General features: G+C 45.3%; 1 protein-coding gene across 1 annotated transcript in view; it reads right to left on the bottom strand.

Moving 5' to 3' along the window:
- The window catches only part of LOC103765389 (T cell activation RhoGTPase activating protein), a 42,416-nt gene extending 23,450 nt beyond the window's left edge, over positions 1–18,966 (bottom strand). The window contains exon 1 of the mRNA XM_029962724.1: positions 18,941–18,966. The gene's annotated coding sequence lies outside the window, so the exon portion shown is untranslated. The remainder of the gene's footprint in view (positions 1–18,940) is intronic.
- Positions 18,967–19,238: the final 272 nt, after the last annotated feature.

Raw genomic sequence — 19,238 nt, 5'->3', positions numbered from 1 at the left:
CTGATCTGCTGAGTAACTGTCTAAAAGGCACATCAGAGAGATTTTCTCTGCAACGCTGGTTCATGTGACCGACAGCATCGTAAGATCCGTGGCAGCTGATTGGTGTCTTGCCTTAATGCCTAGTGGCTTGTTGTGAAAGCATGCAAGTTTTCTACAACTCAGATACACTCGATTTCTTTTAAATGAGTTCTTCATTTTGTTGCCAATCAAGTGACTTAGCTTGGCTTGCGTTATTCTTTTGAAAGCAACCACATGCCTTTTGTTGTTTGAAAAATTTGCTGAATTGTTCGTTCCCATGACCAGAATTCTCTGTTGTCTGGGACATGTTCATCATCATTGCCCCAGTGGGTCTTTCCCCAGTGCTGAAATGACCATTGCTTGTGTCATCCTCACAGCAGCTGACTGACTTAGTGATTACAAACTACAGTATATTTGAAAAAGACAAAAGTGGGGTTTCAGACTATTTAGTAACACAGAGAAGGCTCTGTTGTCACATTCATGCTTTATCAACTAGCATTCAGCCAGCCAAAAATGAGGCAAAAGTTCTCTTGGACCCCTGAGAAACTGCTATTTGTCAACACCACCTGTGTGTGACTTCAAGCTGTTTTTTTTATTTTTCACTTGAGGGTTTTAACCTTTCACAGATGACTTCAAGCCTTCACAGACCTTCAGAAACCAGCAGACATACACATGCACATACACAAAAAACCCTGTATCCATCAGCCCCAATACAAATAATTCTTCTGTGACATAACACTGCCACTCATCTAGGTTGCATTTTAAGTATGCTGAACACCATTTATCAGTCCAAGTCACTGGGGCATATTCTGTATCTTGTCATGTTCCTGAGGTACCTCAGTGACCCATCGGATGAGAGCCACAGTTGATTGCAAGGTTAGCACAACAGCGCCTCTGCCATCCTCCCCACCTTCAGGACAAAAACAGATGGTGAAGATGGGGTTTGCAAGGTGAGAAAAAGACATGACCAAGGTAGACTCATTCTTCTCCAGGTCTCCTCAAATCCTGGCTGGTCTCTGGGACCACTGCCAGCCAGCTCCCAGACCTCTCCATGCTTCTTTTCTTTGCAATATGAGGCAAGAGTGAAAGCAATCAACCAAACAAATCTTCTTTCCAGAGTATGAAACTTTACAGGTCTAAGTCTCTTCTGCAAATATTTTCTAACATGGAAGCTATGGCAGTCAGACTCCCAAACCCCAGGGCCAGGAGGAAGGTCTGGAAGCTCTGACTGGTTCTCCAGACACAAATTGCCATCAGCCTATGTACTCTGTTCTGGGAAGGAGCTGAAATCAGTGCAGACAGTGCTCCCAGCCTTAAGGAGGTCTTCAAGGGCTATCAGGCAACACTGGATACACAGCCACTGTAAAAGACAACCTCCTGGCCACTGGTCTGAGCTGATGGTGATAAAGCAGGATTCTGCTTTTGGAGTGGGTGACTATATTTCATGAAACAAGCTATTTTTATTCTATCTATTTATTCCAAATTGAACAAGAAAACTTGGATTTTGAGGAGGCTAGCCAGTCTCAGAGCTCTCTGAGCATTATCTTTGTCTTGTTACAAAAGTGCATTGTGTAAGGAAAACAGGATCAACCCCACTAAATGCACAGTTACATATGCAGACATCCATATATGCAGTTATGCCCACATGATTCTGTCATTTTTACATGGGAAAAAAAATACAGACATACAGGACAGATTTGCAGACTGCATCTATAGTTCATATCCATCATAGTTCTGAGCCACATAGTGCCCATTTAAGGGGACAACCCCGCCCTTTCTTCATGCTGATTGTGTTGAGGTGTCTACAGAGCAAATCCCCAAGCAACATTTAAACAACCTGAAGGCTTCTGTGTTGTGGTCTGATCCTCAGGGGTTGTGGTTTTCTGAACAGCCTTATATTGTATTTAAAATATACTCAAGGAAGGGGAGGCCCAAAAATCTGAGTTGCAGAAGCACTCAACAGGAATGGAATACACTGTGAATGAGGCTAGCTTTTGTATTAGCTCTGTATTACCAGCTTCCTTCTACTTCCTGATTTTAAAAACATTTTGGGGAATTTCCTTTCTATTTTGGAACTTCTGCTTGTAGTTGCAATTGAAACCAAGACCTGTGAAGATATGTAGTGGTGGTAAGCCCCTACAAATGACCACAGCAAACCTCCATACCCAAATACTCAGCAGCAGTAGGTTGTTCTCTGTAAAGCAGCATATAGGCATGTTAAAGAATGACTAACAAAAGTGAATTAATACGTTCCGCTATTGTCTGAGTTTTCTCATGCAACATAAGCAAGATGAAAATGTTTGAATGGGCTTATACTCAAAAATCTGTGTTTAATTACTCTTTTTTTTTCCTTGAAGGCACCTTAAAATGACACCTTTTTAATGCTGTTTGCATGCAGCACTACAGGCTGGGCACACAGTAGCTGGAGAACAGCCAAGCAGAAAGGGACTTGGGAGTTTGGATTGACAGGAAGCTGAACATGAGCCAGCAGTGTGCCCAGGTGGCCAAGAAGGCCAATGGCATCCTGGCCTGCATCAGGAACAGTGTGGCCAGCAGGACCAGGGAAGTGATTCTTCCCCTGTACTCTGCACTGGTGAGGCCACACCTGGAGTACTGTGTCCAGTTCTGGGCCCCTCAGTTCAGGAAGGATATTGAGGTGCTGGAGCAGGTCAAGAAGAGCAACAAGGCTGGTGAAGGGACTCGAGCACAAGTCCTATGAGGAGAGGCTGAGGGAGCTGGGGTTGTTTAGCCTGGAGAAGAGGAGGCTCAGGGGAGACCTCATCCCTCTCTACAACTCCCTGAAAGGAGGTTGTAGCCAGGTGGGGGTTGGCCTCTTCTCCCAGGCAGCTATCAATAAGACAAGAGGGCATGGTCTTAAGGTCTGCCAGGGGAGGTTTAGGTTAGATATGAGGAAGAAATTCTTTACAGAGAGCATAATCAGGCATTGGAATGGGCTGCCCAGAGAAGTGGTGGATTCTCCATCCCTGGAGGTCTTTAAGATGAGACTGGATGTGGCACTTAGTGCCATGGTCTAGTAACCACAGCAGTAGTGGATCAAGAGTTGGACTTGATGATCTCAGAGGTCCTTTCCAACTTGGCTGATTCTATGATTCTATGATTCTGTGATTCTAAAGAAGGTAGAGGAAAACATTTCCATTAAAGGCACAGCCTTTCTTTAAGTGTCAGCTAAGTTCCCCCTCACCTTCTTCTGTCACCCAAGAAGAAGCCAAAAAAACCCAAAGGCAAGATTTATAATTGCCAGTAGCACTACAATGAAAAAATTAAGGAAAACAAGCAAACAAACAAAAACCCAAAACAACTCCCCCCAACAACAACCAACCAAAAAACCCAGAAACAAACAAACAAACAAACAAAACAAAACCAAAAAAACCCACCCACCAAACAAACCTCAAAGAACCAGGAAAGACTGTTGCTCTTCCTTGTGCTTCTCAGCAGAAAAATTAAAAAAAAAAAAAAAAGCCTACATCTGTATCATGGTATCACAAAAGTGACATTGCAAATCAATTTTAAGAATTCTGCCTATAGATACCATCTAGGGGAATTTCTGATGGGAAGTGTATCTAATAAAATAACTGAACAATAACTGAAACTTTTTTAAGTACCCCAAACAATGGAAATGAAAAACTACATCTGAACCGGCTGTGAGAAGAAATTAATAAGAATACATTTAGATCTTTCTGTTCTTTTTCAGTCATCTCTCTTTGATAAGTCACTTCTCAGCAGGCCTGAATAGCATTGATGGGAAACAGAAGATGCTCATTGTCCATTAGTAAGACAAATACTGCAATTGAGGTTGAATGAGGAGGTGCAGACTCTCTTATTTCCCACACCTTCAGGCTGATAAATTAGTTCATCCCCTGAGTAATTTAAGAAATATGGGCTTTATGAAGAAATAGCAACTTGTTTGAATGTAGGAGGAAAGCAAAAAGTCAATGAAGTGTGCTGAGCTGTCTGACCTGTGTGCAGGCTGGATGTTTTGCCTGTTTGAAGAGAAAGGGTGCTATGGAGTGTTTGCAGTTTAAGACTATGGCAGAGAGTCTTTCAGAAAAGCTGGTATTTTTTCTTCCCCAAGGATTTAGAGCTTAGGCTGATAATTTTAGCCAAGGAAAGGGTCTTTCTAAGAACACAACCAAATCCTTTGGGCCCTGGAGAACAATGAAAGTCCCTTTCTCCATTGCTGCCAGGAAAGGAAAATTAGTGTGATTTGTGGTGCTTTTCCTAATATGAAGCACAATTACCTGGACAGGACACAGGAAAAGGATTCAATCACTTTTACTACATTTTTACTACATGTATGAGCTACACAGAATTCAGATGCATGCATGCAGAACAGTTACAGGAAAAAACAAAACAACCCCAAAACTCAACCAAAAAAACTCAGATGCTAGGAACATTATACTTCATAACCCATTCTGTGTCTGCTAGGGTACAGTAAACTTTTCCTTGTGTTGCTGCAAAAGAGCTGTCCTGGTCCACTGGGCAGAACCTTTGCTAAGAGTCACTAGCCATCTTGATTTACATACTAGATTGCAACACATCCAGCTGGCACCTGTTTAGAGTGGCAGCATTTTCTGAGTAATGTGTACACTGTCCTAGATTCCTGATGCATTTTTTGTGAGGATAAAAGACTTCAAAAGCATCGCTCCCGTCAGGGTGCCTGCTCTCCTATACTTTTCTCTATCTGTGAAACTTACAAAAAACAAGAGCTGGGATCCTGAAATGAGCACTTTACCCAGCAAAGAGGTTAGAGAAACATTTATGATATGCAAAGCAGATGAAATGCATTTAAAGGCTGAACCTGATCTTTTTTGTGCTGTGGACTTCCCTGTAGCTGTGCTAGCAGTCCCCCCTCAGACAAAGTCTGTCCAGGGAAATTCCCTTTCTGCCTTCAGTATCCTCCTGAATAATTATATTTCAAAATTTCTTTAAAATAAAGAGAGCTGCTGGCTCTCCCACTTCCATTTGTTTTGAAGGATTTGCTCATTAGACAGCATTTGAACCAGAGACTGTATGGTCTGAATGGAGAAGTCCAACTAGAAAAGTAGAGCTGGAGGAGGAGGAGAGTTGCCTGTGGCTGAAGCCAGTGTGGACGAGTGGTGGATAACAATGATTTCCTCAAGGTTAGCACAGACTTTATGCAAGTCACTCTCCTGAAGTGAAAGCTTGCACCCTTCACATATAAATCAGGAAACATCAGATGGCTGATTTGAAAACCAGTTGTTAATGCTTAACTGATTCACTGAAAGGGTTGTCAGGCTGCCCAGGGCAGTGGTGGAGTCATCATCCCTGGAGGCATTTAAAAGACGTGTAGATGTGGCACTTCGGGACATGGTTTAATGGTGGACTTGGAAGTGTCAGGTTAACAGTTGGACTCAAAGATCTCAGAGGTATTTTCCAAAATAAATAATTCTTTGATTCTATAGATTCAATTGACTGCTTTGATAAGAAAAAGTTACTGTGTCAGTCTGTTATATGTATAAAAAGGCTGGGTTTCTGGACTGAGGGTGGGCATGCTCTGTTGCCTCTGATGTTGTTGGTCTAGACATCAGCATGATTATTATTAACCTTGCTTACTATAGCACAGAGCCCGGGGCTCAATCAAATCAGGGTACCGCAGGGTGGAACAGGGACCAGATTTCTGTCTAAGCAGGTTATAACCTGGACACAGCAGGTTCCTGGGGTCTGCATGAGGAGAAGGTTACCATTTTGAAAGGACTGGTAATCCTTTTCAAATAAAGAACCAGCTACCACTTTTCTGGGAAATATTTTTATAATATAAGCACAATAGCCTGGAGATTTCTGCCATGAGCCAGCTCTCTGAAGTTAGGATACCTTCAGATTTCCCTGGGGTGAGGATGGAGGCAGTGATATGCCCATTTGCAGGGTCCAGGTCCATGAGCAGGGTGCTGATGGGGCAGCTGCGGCCGCTTGACTGTGCTCCTACCCCCAGCCATCTCTGTGGTGAGCATCTGGCAGGGTCCAAGTGGTTAAATTTTCTGAGGAAAAATAGGTTAGATTTGTCTCTTTGCAAAATGAAGGGAAGATTGAAACTGTTTTGGAAATGACTTCTGCATCATAAAAAGTTTAACTGAATATAAAATACTTTCACTGAAAAAAAATGTTTTCTCAGCTGAAAATCAACTATTTGAAATGTGAGATAACTTCTTGCATTTCTTCCACTTTCAACAAGAAAGTTCCCAGTAGCCTGCCAAAATAAGAGTTTGGGCAGCTATTCTTAAGAAATAAAGCTCCTTTCAAATTTCTTCTTCAGGCCAGCACCAAAAAGATCTGTTTGTTTGGTTTGGTGTGGATCAGTAAAAGCAGAGTTGCAGATTTACCCAGCTCACCTGTGGTTTGCTCAGCATGGCTCCAAGCAGAGACTGACTTTTGCTTTCAGTTTGGCTCTGAGCTCTCTCGTGCAGAAGTTGAACTTTGAGAAATCCCCAAAGACGAAGCCCCGCCACAATACTACAGTTGGTCAAGTGTAGGATTTTCCCGTCATCTGTTTATAACTGACTAGAGAGTTTCTTGGGTTTTTTTGTTATTTTTCAAGAAACACTTAAGGCAGGGGGGTTTCAGGGATTATTTTTAGATATATTATATGAAAAAATAGAAACATAAGAAGTAAGAAAATCCATTTTACTTGATATTTGTGAGACATAATCAGTGTAAACATTTACTTGGGTAGAAGTAGGGCTACTGTTAGCCAAGAGGAGATGAATGCTCACTGCTGGGTTTCTGGGAAGCTGTGATCCAAGGCCACCATGGGTCCAACCTTACAACTGTGGATAAGAGCAAAGTGTGGCTGGCTGTAGTTAAATATTCCTGCTTACCCAAGAAAGTGAGGAATTGTCTTTCTAGATGTGACTGGGTGAGTTTGGACCCTTTAGATGCTTGCTTATTCTTTTCCTCTCCTGAAACCGGTTCCTTATTTTTGCAATGAAGCTGTGGAAGGGGTACATCAGAGTCCTGGGATGAGGGGCCAAGAGTAAGATCTGACCTTGGCCTTGCGGGAGTATGTGAACATCACTTTGATGAGGTTGATGGAAACTATGCTTAAGTGAGGACTGAAGGATAAGGAAATGTCAATCAGAAGAGATATTTTTTTTTCCTTAGGAAAACAGGTAGCATGAATGCATAGGTTCATCTACAAAGCCAGGAAAGAGTACACAAAATCATCTAGTCTGGCTGCATGTCCACACTGAAATTAGGTCTGATTAGTCTTGGAGGAAGCCCAGCCAGCAATGTGTGCTGAATAAAATGCTTCTGCTTTTAGTTCACATATACACCTCCCCTCCACACCCCAAAAGGCTCTTCCATTATGGTCTCATCAGAGACCACCGTTTACCTTGGGGTTTTTTTTGCCATGGTTCAGACTTTCACAATGGCTATTAATGGTTGGTTATTTCCATATTTTATTTTTCCCAGCTTGTACAGCTACCACTTCTCCTAATGCCAATTTCTCCGCCTTTCAAGAGACTCTTCTGGCAGTTTTTTCCCCTACATGAATGAACACATACCCTGAGTCATTTGATCTTCCTTGTAGTAAGTTATCTGGGCTGACATCCTTCAGATTTGTTCTGAAGAGTTTTTTCAAACTCTGCAGCAGTTTTTGAGGGATCTTTCTGTAGTTTCATCAGGTTTTCAAATCCTTAAAAAAAATAGAGATGCCAGCATGTCAAAAGTCCTTCAGTTCCAGTGTTTCAAACACTTTCCTAAAGTAAAATTAATATCCTTATTTCTGGTAATTGCTTTTAATATACCCAAGGGTCACATCCAGTTTTCAGTATCTAAAACTTCCATACAAATGGTTGTCTTGCTAATAAGCATCTGAAAGACGATTTAAAACAAGCAACCTGTTCCAGTTTCCATCATCTATCTGAATTAAAGCAAGATATGGATTACCAACACACAGAGGGTAAAAGCACTAGAAAAGCTGAGGCCAGGTGCCAGGGGCCATGCAGACACCAGTGGACAGGTCTGTCCATAGATGCCATGGACCACTGTGCAGCCAACATCTTTGGCTGCCAGAGAGGTGGGGACAGCTGTCCCATGACTCTGGTGACACCAGGTCCTACAGCAGCTTCACACCTGCAGTTTTGTGGGAACCCAAATTCATACCCAGGCAGAATAATATTGATAAAACTCCTGTGTATGGATACGCACTGTAGAGGTTGACTCTCAGAGATGAGTCTTTTTGATCAAGAGCATTTCTAAGAAGGGCTTGCATGCAGTTGATATGCAGTGAGGTCAGGGATAAGGCATCCTCCTGGATGAGTTTTGTGGGACCAGACTGAATACAAGAGGCTTAGAAAAACAATAGTTGACAATATGCATATTATCTTCTCTCGATTATTGTTCAGTAAGAAATAGATGCAATGAGTTTGGCTAAAATCCCTCCTCCTGCCCAGAGCTGAGCAACTTAGTGGAACATTCATTTTGACACTCAAATAAACGGCATTTTCCTTTTTTGGCTATGTCTGATTTAAAATTAAATGGTCCATCCACTGATGGATAGGTGATGCACAGAAAGCACCAAAGACAGACTTTATCCTCCAGTGGGAGCTCCTCGAGTCCCTTGCTTTTCACTGGATGCTCGAAATCTCAGCAACTGCTAATTCTTTCATATGCCAAAAATAGCAGTATTGCCTCATGCTGCACTTTTATGGGGCTAATTTCCATAACCAGGTCTCTTATCTGACTGCACCTCAGCCCCAGTTCCTTCTATGCCTGAGTTTTAAAAGATCTAATCAGGGGCTAGGGTCCTGCCGCTTAGCTTCCCAGTAAGGGACAAAAGGATGTGACTGCTGCCTGGGACGAGAGAGGAGGTTAGTGTTTGGGACTGTGACAGGTCCAGGAGCTGGGTTGTATTTCCACGCAAAACCCAAGTACACAAGGCCTATTGGCAGTACAACAGGGTCCTCCATTGGCTTGGGTGGCCTACAGACACTTGCACTTGCCTTGAAGGACATTTGCTTCTGGCAAACTGTGAGTTGGTCCATGGTCACAATCCTCCAGTGCACTGGGCTGAGACCGACGCAGGATCCTGCGCCTTCCAGTTTGCCTTCTCTCATGGAGGATTAAAAAGTGTAGATGTATTTTCTATCACATTTACACCTGGTTCCCATGTCAGGTAACAATCAAATCTTCAGGGATCTCAAAGAGAGCAGAGTCAGAGCAATACATTGTGAACCATGCCTTCAAGGCATATGAAGATTCTCCTATGTCAGCCAGCTGCAGCTTCATCTGGTTGTTCCCTGCGTAGCTCCCTTTTTCTTGACAGAGCAGGTGCAGGGTCACATGTGGAATGAGAAATACGAGTGATGCTCCAATAATGCCCTTCTCTCGTGCAAAGAGAGGAGCACACCCACATATGTGCTGCTTCCTCCCAAGCCCTTGCTTGCTGTGCCAGCTGAGTGCTAACAGGGAGCTTCAGGGCTGCTGAGAACTGTAAAGGCTTTGTTGACATTTAACTATTAACCAATTTTGTGGAGACTGAAGTAAAAGGTGCTGTTTGTGGGAGGTGATATGTGGATGAGAGAAAGAGTAGGAGTAGTAGGTGTCATGCAGTAAGAGCTGTCTGAGTGTGTTTACCCATTTTGACCTTGGCTGCAGGCACCCGTGCTTGGCTAAACCTGGGAGCTAAGTACTACTGGGCCTGGCTAGCAGGACATTGCCTGGAAGTAGAGGCACTGGATAACTGCATGACTGGACTTAAAAGCCCTGCCAAATGTGAGAGCACAGGCAAGGAGTGGGACAAAACCTTCTGGCTCCATTCATGCTGGTGGCTGAAACAGCCCATCCAGGCTGACACCATGGCACAATCTGAAGCTGATCTCCAAACAAACCTGGAGCCACCTCACTCTGATGAGATGAGAGTTGCACAGCTCTCTTAGCTTCAGTCAGCACTGAAGACTTCCTGTCAGGGAATGGGCACTGCTTCAGGCAGACCTTAGCAAGGGGAGGATGAGCATTAATTGGCTCAACTCAGCCCTGGGGCTTATCACTGGGGTGGCCCCACAGCCCTCTATGGCTCATCTTCCCTGATCTCAGAGGTGCCTCTCACCACTGTCACAAGTGGGCTGCACAAGGACATGCCACGTACATTTGCACTGGGGTAACAACAGGACCCAGCTCTCATCTGCTTTTTGTTCACCCATAAATCTCACTATTCCCCTCTGGGAGGATGCTGAGGACAAAATGAGTTTCCTCTGGGCATGCAGGAAATCATGTGGGACTGAAAGTAAGGTGGAAAAAGAAAATGCCAAATTTTCCTAAGTCTGAAACATTTAATCAAGCTTTGCTCTGGCTTTAGCTTGGAGTCCCACCTAGTTCAGCTCTGGGCACTGGAGTGGGTCTGTGCAGATAAGCAATGTCCACCTGTGGCTGCAGGGCAGAGGAGCTCACCTTCAAGACCACTGCCAGCAGGTGCACACTCACACAGCTTTGCTTTTCCAGTCGACCCTAGGACTCACCCAGGGCTGGTGAGGATCCTGCAGCCCAGGCATCGAAGGGTCTGCCCTGGATACAATGGAGTGCAAGAAGTGGGAAAAGAGTCTCCCTGGGAAGGTTACAAAGGACTTGGAGACACATAGCTGAAGCAGGGCTGTGCAAGCCAGGGCTAGATGAAACTAGGGAACAGGAATATGGAGATGGACAGGGACATCCTCTCCAAAAAGCCTATGGGCTGCCATCACTAAGCCCCAAGTGCAAAAGTCATTCAGGCTCTCAAGATGCTTTAGAGAAAGAATCTTCTGTGTTTGTGATTATTTGACCCTTCACCCCAGAGCTGAGAAGACACAGAAATGAAAGTGGGTAGTTGGGTGTGGGTCTGGGCTTCCAGAGGGGCTGCTGCTCCCCAGGGCATGGGGACTGGCACACAGCTGCTGTCTGCACATGGGTCTGCACAGCCAGGCTTGAGATACAGGCACCCTCAACTATTGCAAGAGACTAATTATCTGTCCCATCTTTGCCTCAGATTCCTGCAGCTGGAAATTGCATTTATCCACCTGAACTGAGTGGACTCATAGGAAACTCCTCAAGGAATGCCACAAGAGAGATGTATGCTTTTTCCCTGCTTCTTGCTAGTGCAATTTCTTGCTTTTTCCAGGTACAATTTGCAGTTTTGAAATGCTCCTCCCTGGGCTGGATAGGCAGTTTCTGTGCTGGTTTTAGCAGTCCCCCTGTTCTCCCAGTCACAGTAACAACCCATCCTGAGTACAGGGCTGGGGACTTCCTGTCAGGCTGAGGAGGAGAGACATTTTCTAGCTTGTTCCTACTCCTTCTGCCTGGTTTCATTACCAAAGGTCTTCTGCCCAGTGTTCAGCACTTTCCCCTGATCTTCTCTCCATGGACCAGCCAAGGTGATGGGAGCTGTCTCCAGGCCAGCCAGCAGGGCAGGGCAGAGCAGGGTGCCTGGCTGCCATGGAAAGTGTTTGCTGCCAGTGCTTTGCACACAGGGGAAACATACAAAGGTCCTGTGCTCTGCCTTCCGAGAGGAAACAGCTTCACCTATATGCTTGGTAAGAAACTTTCCACCCCTACAGGGGAGAGCACTGCAGGTAGCCAAGGTGAAAGTCTTCAGGATCTGTGAGGAAGCCGAGGTTGTTCCATGTGCCCCAAAAACAGCCATGTGCCAGGGCTACTCAAGGCCAAGGTGCTGCACAGGGCAGCCCCAGTGTCTACAGAAGTAGACACTGCTGTTATGGTGGACATAGCCTCTGGAGCACTTTCACAGCACCAGGGAATCTCACACTCAGGTCTTATCTATGAAATGAGTGGGGAGAAAGTGTGTTTGCCCATGTCCTAGACTCAGAGCAGCGAGTGGTCCTTCATAGTGTCCTCACCCGGTGACTGGGGAGATCCCAAACACTGGCCATGGCAATGCTGGCACATTGCACGAGCTGGCTCTGGATGACCTGGCACAGGGCAGTCCACATCTTTGCTGCCAAGCAAGGAGACCTCATCCAAGCTGTCTGCTGGGGACAGCCAGCTTGTGCCAGTTTCCGGATGGTGTCAAGGAGCTGCTGGCAAGGGCTGGCTGTCCTGGACAGAGCTGTGTTAGCAACACCTGAACAACTTCTGAGAGGAATGATCCTGTGCCAGCGATGGGGAAAGTCCGTGACAGCATCTTGTTTGCTAGCAGAGCAGGTGCCCTGGCGAGCACAGGGCTGATGATGTGCTGGCAGGAGACCTCTGTGGGTTGCCTCATACTGCTGAACATGGGGAGGTCCTGGATGGAGGCTCTGAAGGCATCACCAGCAATGTCCAGGGTTACCAGCCCTCCTGACAGGTTCAGGAGCACAGGACCTCCTGAATGTTAATGGGCTGTATGTGCCTTTGCAAGAATTTCGAGTGCAGCCCCAAATGCCATGCAGAAAACTGCTGAGGCAGAAGGGATGGTAGTTTACTAGGTCTGCAAGGCAGCACACTGCCAGCTGTGCTGCCCACCCTGCGACAGCAACAGGGGGAAAATGACAGGCATGAATGTCAGCCTTGGGACGCCCACAGCGTGTTTCCTTTCCACCAGCAGACAGGATGTTAGCTGTCATGGGTGCTAATTAGTCCACAATGCAATGCTTCTGATTTTCCTCAGTGAATCTCTCAGTTTGAGGCTATCCCTTCTCAGACCTGTCTTTTAACAGGGCCACAGCACTGAAGCCCCCATCCTTTTGATGTCTTCTCTAGGTGCAACATATTTTTAAAAATGCAGAATCCTGTATTCTAAAAGCATCCCATAGCACCACTGGCCATTTCTGACTAAAGTTGTCTTTAGTCAGAAATGTCTTTAGACATTTCTGCCCAGATGTCTGCAGTGCTGATAGATTCAGGTGTGTCCAAAAGCAACATCGTATGTGCCGCTGCACATTTCTTGTGGCACATAGATGAGAATAGCTGTGTATATGCAGAAAGGTCATGAAAACCTTTTCTGGCTTGCCTCAGAGTTTCATTTACAAGTAAAGTGAAATTATTAGCTGTTTAGAGATAAGCTGGTTACAACTGATGTGTGGATACCTAATAAAAGTTTTACTGCTTTAAACAAGATGTGTTGGTGGAAGCACAGATTCTGCCCTGTGTGGAATAACCATTCGGTTCAGCATCTATGAGGGCAGCAGCTGCTTCCCAGCAGCTGGATGCTGCTTGTCACTGGCCACATGATGAGCATTCTGGTCCCACCAGTCTGCAGGTGAAATAGAGGAATAGAACAACTCCGAGGTTTTCTCCAGTGGGAAATCTCCAGCTTACTTTGAACCCCATCATGCAGCATCATAATACAGAAGTAGCAGAATTGTACCAGAGCTGTGAGTTACCACCCCCCAGCTTTTGCTGCTGTCTATAACTTCCAGACAGGGAATGGTGACAATTGGGAACAAGGCAGTAACACCTGAAGTCCCTCCAGTCATTTTAAAGCTTCACGTATGCCTTGATGGGCTGATCCACTGCAACCTGGACACCTCTTGTCATGGAGTGGTGTGGGCTCTGCAGGCTGATCCCTGTATGGGAGATGCCTCAGCTCCCGGTTTACCACATTGAACTTATCTGATCATAGCTCACAATGACTGGTCTTGGAGTCACAGATTTGTGTGTGGTGGCATCAACCAGTGTCAGGTCGATAATGTTTCAAAACATGCTTAACTTTCCTGGTGTCAAAACCATGTTTTTGGTGTTCATTGAATACATTCACATTGCAGCTTTCATAAGACTGTAATTTATCAAAAGCACAAAGAGGAATCACACAGGCCAAGTTTCTAGAGCTCACATGAAAGTTAGAGAATAGGTAGAATGAAAGTTTTAAGGTCTCTAAAAACAACGATGACATATTTTTCCCAGAGAGAACCTTTTTAGTTTGGGTGATATTTTTAGTGTTGCTTTCTTTCAACACAAATGTTACATTTCCAAAGAAAGCAGACACCTCCTATAATAATGACAGCCAGCCTCTGAGTTTCTCATCGGAACAATTTCTATGAATTGTTTTGAACCAACCTGCACGAGAATCTGGGTACATTATTATGTGTTTATAAATAGGTCTGTTTTCACAAAGCTCTTTCCCAAGAAAATTGCTCACAATTAATATGAAGTATTTTCACTCATTACTTTTATTATAAAAAAGAGGGATCCCGCATAGATCAGAGTCCTGTTATGCTAAGAGTTAATAAAGGGATAAGTCTTACTCTGAAAAACCTCATCTTTTGGATTTGCTCCAGACCTCTGCAGTTCCTGATTGTCTTATGCCTACCTCCAAATGAATCAGCCCCATCACTGTGTTGAGTTCTTAACTACTCCTTTTGTCACCATATTCCTGTGAGGAAAGGTAGCATTAGTAACCCCATGTTACAGATGGGGACTTGTGGTGCAGAGAGGTGAAATGTCATGCTGATGGTAACCTGAACCAGAGCAGGGGGTGGATGCCTACTCTTCCCCTAAAAGCAACACCCTGCCCACTAGGCTTCCACAGGGCTGGTGCTATGATAGTATTACTTCTTTATTCATTAATTTCCCATCAGCCTGCCTATGAAAGAAAACTCGCAGTACTATTGTTAGGTGGTTGAACAAGGGAGCTAAAGCATTTAGCTAGTATAAGCACACAAAGGGTGAAAAATGGAAGTGAGTAAAAGTGAATGAAGAGAAAAAGTGAAGGGCAGGAGCAGCATGGCTGTCAAGAAGTAGTAGGAGGGTATAGAAAGGAAACTGAAGCTTCAAGCTGACCCATAAAACTCCACAGTGTTACCAGCAACCTCACTGACTTCACCTTCAGAGATTGTGTTTTGCAATAACCTTCTCTTGTCTCATTGACACCTGCCCACTCCAGTCCTGTGGCCAGCAAGAAACCCTCCCACCTCCTTTAATCGCAGCCTTCCACACAAGGGTCTCTGCTGTCAGCCACCAGACTCTGCATGACTCACCCCCTCTGCATCTCTGCAGATACTTCCCTGAACTTTCTAGCTTGGTATGGCAAGAATAAAAGGCAAATAAATGTGGTTGCATGATGACAGGAATCAGATCTCCAGCTTTGGGATGAGATCCAGCATCTCTGTAGGAGAGTTCAGTACATGTTGTGCCTCCCTGCTCAGACCTCGCTGCCTGGGCAAGAGAAGGAGCCAGGGCAACACAGAAAACACCACACCGAGCCCAAGCTCCCTCACTCCTTGTTCTATCAGTGCAAAGAATCCCCCAAACACATTTCCCTCCACAAGGAAACGCAGTGCTAGCTTCATTATCAGGTTGGAAATCAAGATAGTTGTTAATTAAATGACTTTCCCAAATGTCACAATAAGAGCTACAGATCAGACTTGCTTCACTCTCCTGAAAGCCAGTTGAGTGTTGTCTTCAGTACACTGCTCCTCTCACCTCGTGCAATTGCACCTGCAGTCATGGCGAGAGTTGGTCTGGGTCCACTGACCTCTTCAACATGACATCAATAGAAAATTCAGTAAAAAACCTGTGGGTGTAGGAATCCTGTCCCCATAAATATTAGAAGAGGATGCACCTTGTTTAATGTCTTCACTGCCAGGAGTGGTCAATGAAGTTAGAATCTAATGAGAAATATGCAAACTCAGCCTCAGGGTACAGAAGATGCCTGGTACAAAAATAAACATCAGCTGTCAGAAATTGTCCTCTAGACAACATCCCAAGGAATATGTTTCTTCAGGGTCTCAGTTTGCTATGAAGGCTGTGTGCTTTAAAGCAAAAGGTTTGTCCCACTTACTTTCTGAAGTTTGTCACTTCCTGATAGTTTTCCAACATAAATCCAAAGGATTTCTGATTGGCCTGTTGGTTAACAACTAGAAAGTAACCATGTGATTATCCTTATCTTTTCCTAATGCTACTGATAGTTGCTTGGTAGGTTCAGAAAGCAGACACTTCAGTGACTTTTTCTCATGAGCCAACTCTTCACTCAATGTCTAGATCTGCAGTAGTTGATTAGAGTGTATCCTGCATGCTGCTGCAAGCAGGAATTGGTTTGAGGGCTGGAGAGAACTAGTTTCTAGATAGCTGAATCTGCAGGATAATAAATTCATTAATTTTCTGGAAATGACTTATGGTTCAGTTACTACAATCACCTGCATTAGCCCAGTCTGGTTGTTTGTGAACTTCTGTAGGGAAGAGGAAAAAAATCACCATTTAGACTGGGAACAGTCAGGACCAGATGGTTCTCAGGTGTGGCAACCAAATCACAAAGGCTATTGCCCCCGTGTGAAATTCGCTTGTATAGTGGCTATGAAGAGTAATGCTCCAGTAAGTGCTCTGTGGTATTTGTATAGGTTACTGCCTGCACAGAAAAAAACCCAGAGAATATTCCCTCTGTGACTCCTCTCAATCCTGAAAGGTGACAGCTTTATGAAGGTGGGTTACTCATAACGATTCTACCTTGTGAAAATTTTCCTTCTATTAAGTGTAGTGGTGGCTTTTCTATTTATGCTTCTATAGATTCAGGGGCTCTAGACCGTGTCTGCAGGTAGCAAGTCTGGAGTGTTCCCCAAGATGGCAACATTTTTTGAAATACAAAAGACATTTTTCATTTAAAGGCTGATTAATTTGTGCTGATCACAGACACACAAAAATCTCTTTCCATTGGGCTTTGTGGGCCTTTTCCATTGCTTCATGTCATGGTGAAGCCACCAGTGGCTTGGTCACAAGGTGTGAGGTCTCGGGGAGGGACTGTGGGTGCAGCACAAAGGAAGCTCGGTTTAACCTGACTTTCACATGAGCCTCTTCTGCACCTCAGAGCTTTTGCCTATTCATTGATTTCAGTGTATTCAGTGGAAATGATACATCATTTTGTGAGATGAGCTGATTCAAGGCCTTTATGGCCATTAGTGCTGTCAGACACATGCCAATGAAGCAGCTGGGGCTCTACCCAGCTATTAGGATTAACACCAACTCAAGGGATAGGCTAAGCAGGGAGCCACCCAGGGGAGCAAGCTGCCAAGAGTGTGAAAACCATCCCAGCCCTCCTGCCCACACTGCCCAGAGAGCACTATGAAGGCAAGGCTTGGGTCAAAGGGAGGCAGCCACTACTGCTGAACAGCTGTGTGGAGGAGCAGCAGCTCCTGCTCTGCCCTGCCCCAGCTCACTGCCTGAAGGACAAACAGGAAAACCCGGGTCCCACTGGCTATTTGGATATTTCTCCTGGTTCTGCTGCTTGCCCTCTCCCTCTGTTTTCTACAATACGTGCAGCAGTGCTGCACGTCAGTGCTGGCATCTGACATTTGCTTGTCAGATGCTGAGATATCTTAAACTGGCTTTGTCTGGAGAGGTCGCAATAAAATCTGAGGTTGCCAGAGCACACCTCCCTCTTCCATACACCCAGGGCACAGACAAATTAGGTGCTGACACTAGCTGCAAATTATCTGATGGCTCCAGCAACAACATGGATTACACCACAGGGTTTGCTCTGTGCTCTTGGTAAATGCTATCTCCTTGCAGAAATGGACCATACTGAGCACAAAGGGGGGATGAGGCACTGGGACCACTTTCCTGCCCAGCATGGTCTGTTCCACACAGACACAGCTCTGAAAGCCAAAGCTAGAGGTTGGAGGAGGCAGGGACTCAGGGATGGACAAGGGACACAACTGCCCCTCCAGCTGATCTCCCATCACAAGCTAACACAGGGATGCTGCTGTCTCCTTCTTATAGAGACATCAACAGCCTTTCTTTTCCTGCAGGCTGCTGGAGTTTGTAGCACTTGTGGAGTAGGGTGTGTGATAGTATTTTTCACTTGTAACACCTAGCAAATTATGGCATCAAAGAAAACAGAGCAGTGAGTGCTTGTTCGGTGTTTGAGTTCCACCTGTCCCCCTGGCTGTTGGATGATTCTGGGCTCTGAGATGGAGCTGTATGGAAAGCCAGGAGGTGCCACACAGAGCCACTGCACAGACTTCAATCAGGAATGTTTCCAGCAAAAGAAAAATGTGTTAAACTCAGCCTTTCTCACAGTCTGACAGCTCCTGATGTTCATGTCAAGAAACGAATGCAAAAAAATGTGCTCTCTCTGAAGAGAGATATAACCGAAGAATAATTAATGAGTAAGGGCTCGTACAGCACAACTTGCCCCATTCCCCATGCAAAGAGTGCTCAAGACCTTGGACTTTCAGCACCTGAAGATCCAAGATGCTGATGCCCTTCCTGCCTTTCCTCCGAAAGAGTTTGTTTTAAATACATAATAAGCCTACTTGCAACACCACCATGCCCAGCTAGCAGTGCTGTTTGACTAACTGCACTGTGTCTATTAGAAGGGAAGTCAGGGGTTTGCAGTGAAGTAGCTGCAGCTCAAATAGCAGTGTTCTGCTTATTGGAAATCAGTTCAATAAAGGAAGGAGTCACTGCCACTAAGATCAGCAGGTACTTCCCATTGGTTTTTGTAAGTACGCTGTGACCTGGAGTAAAATAAGGCTACCACAGCCAACTCTTCTGCTTGGTTTAAAGGCTTTGCTACTCAAAAGAAAAACAGCAGGAAAATAAAGAGTCAAAATGCATTTCAGGGGAAACTGCCAATGGAAGCTTCTTAACAAAACAAGCTGAAACTAATGTGAACAAGGAGCCAGCACTAGCAGTCCTTGGCATGAGATGGAAGAGACGGAGGAAAGAGGCTCAGGTACTGCTGGGCTCACACAGGCCTGGTGGGAGGGAGGGAAAAGCAGCTGGGACCAATGCCAGGAAGGGCAGTTCCCACCAGCTCTCTCCTCCATCCCCTCTACAACAGCAGCCCCCACTGAACTCACGATTCTGCCAGTTCAGCTGCCCCAGGCACCACATGTGCACTCCCACATCTGCGACTGGCCTGAGGTCCTCTAGTGCAGGACACTGACAGCGGTGCCATATGATATATGCATGGGCAAGCCAAGGTGTACTGCCTTGCCCCTTGGCATTAAACATCTGTGCAGGCACTCAATGTACGTACCTGGCTGAAGGCAACCATGGCTTGCTCAAACCTTTGCTGAATAAGAGCGATGGTGCTGAACACCGGCGGGAAGGAACAGTCTTGAGGGGCTGAAAGCAAGAATGAGTTTGTTATCAGTTCCCATTTTCCAGCAAAGCTCCCACAAAGGTGAGGGATTTGAGTATTTACAGAAGTCATTGCTACAAAGTGTATATGGGAGGAGGATAAAGTCTGTTTGTGCTCCTAAGTCCTGGATGCTGCCAAATTTCCCCTCAAGTGGCAAGGCTCTGACTCCCAGTGGTTGGCATAACAGCTGCTG

The sequence above is a fragment of the Manacus vitellinus genome, unplaced genomic scaffold, assembly GCF_001715985.3.
Source record: "Manacus vitellinus isolate BGI_N305 unplaced genomic scaffold, ASM171598v3 scaffold_4_pilon, whole genome shotgun sequence".
Lineage (NCBI taxonomy): Eukaryota > Metazoa > Chordata > Aves > Passeriformes > Pipridae > Manacus > Manacus vitellinus.
The sequence above is the reverse complement of the archived record's forward strand: the minus strand, read 5'-3'. Positions and strand labels throughout refer to the sequence as shown.